This window comes from Crocodylus porosus, unplaced genomic scaffold (genome assembly GCF_001723895.1).
Source record: "Crocodylus porosus isolate Cpor-Errol unplaced genomic scaffold, CroPor_comp1, whole genome shotgun sequence".
Lineage (NCBI taxonomy): Eukaryota > Metazoa > Chordata > Crocodylia > Crocodylidae > Crocodylus > Crocodylus porosus.
The window spans coordinates 97743649-97744779 of record NW_017728947.1 but is presented as its reverse complement, the minus strand read 5'-3'; the positions used below and the strand labels follow the sequence as shown (position 1 = coordinate 97744779).

Genomic DNA, 1131 nt, shown 5'->3' with positions numbered 1-1131 from the left:
GGGGTCCCCTGCGTCCCCCAGCTCAGCAACTGGTGCCTTCTGGGTCTGGGGGGGCACCTGGAATCCCCGCGTGGCTGATCATCGAGCAGAGGGGACACAAGGGGGGAACCCACGCATTCTCTGGTGGATCCAGAAGTGGGCTGGAAGTACTTCTGGTCTACTTCCAAATTTACCACCGAACATATGGAGGGATTCCCTGCACTCCTGTGGCACACTCCATGTGCCCCAGCATCGCAGCATTCATAAGCCATGCTCCAGTGGTGCAATGGGTTAGCATGTGGTACTTATAAGGCAGTACTAGGAAAGTGATGCCAAGGTTGTGAATTCAAACCTCACCTGGAGCATTTGACTTTTGCTCATCGTATGGAGAATAATCAGGAGGAACTCGCCTTCAGAATAGCCAGTTCAGACCCAGACATAATAGGGCTTACAGAAATGTGGTGGGATTCATCCCACGACTGGGCAGTTAGCATCAGGGGCTATAGGCTTTACAGGCAGAATAGAGAAGGAAGGAAAGGTGGGGGTGTGGCGCTCTTGTCAAGGAGCAATACACATCCTCTGCCAGCAAAATGGGGTCAGAGGGGCAAGCTGAAGTGATCTGGGTCAAGATACAAGGGGGCCGTTGGGAGAGGGATCTAATGGTGGGGATCTACTACAGACCCCCCAACCAAGGGGAGGAGGTGGACCAGGAATTTTTGGGCCAGCTTGCAGAGGCACTTAAGGCAAAGGATGTAGTTGTCATGGGTGATTTAAATTACCCAGACATCTGCTGGGAGGAACAGTCAGCCAGGTCAGACCGTTCCAGGAGGTTCCTGACTGAGATACAGGACCTCCACTTAATTCAGGAAGTGCACAGTCTCACCAGTGGAAATGCCCTGTTGGACCTGGTCCTGGCCACAGGCGATGAAGTGGCCTCCAGGTCCTTGACCACCTGGGTGATAGCGATCATTGCTTGCTGGAATTCACCATCCAGCCCAGGGTGTCAGGGGTCTGTAGCAAGGCGGTAGCCCTAGATTTCAAGAGGGCCAACTTCAACGAGTTGAGATTAGTGGGAGAGATGCTGGGGTTCTTGACAGCACAGGAGCTCAGTGCCCAAGATGAGTGGTCGTTCCTTAAGGAGACAATACTCAG

At 53.3% G+C, this 1131-nt stretch overlaps 1 long non-coding RNA gene and 1 other non-coding gene across 3 annotated transcripts in view; both read left to right on the top strand.

Annotated features, from left to right (window-relative positions):
• Nucleotides 1–1131, top strand: part of LOC109321763 — a 122904-nt gene that overhangs the window by 49542 nt on the left and 72231 nt on the right. The gene's annotated exons all lie outside the window — the stretch shown is intronic.
• On the top strand, nucleotides 252–344 carry TRNAI-UAU. The gene is given in 2 exon segments: nucleotides 252–289; nucleotides 309–344. It is a non-coding gene; the product is annotated as a tRNA-Ile (tRNA).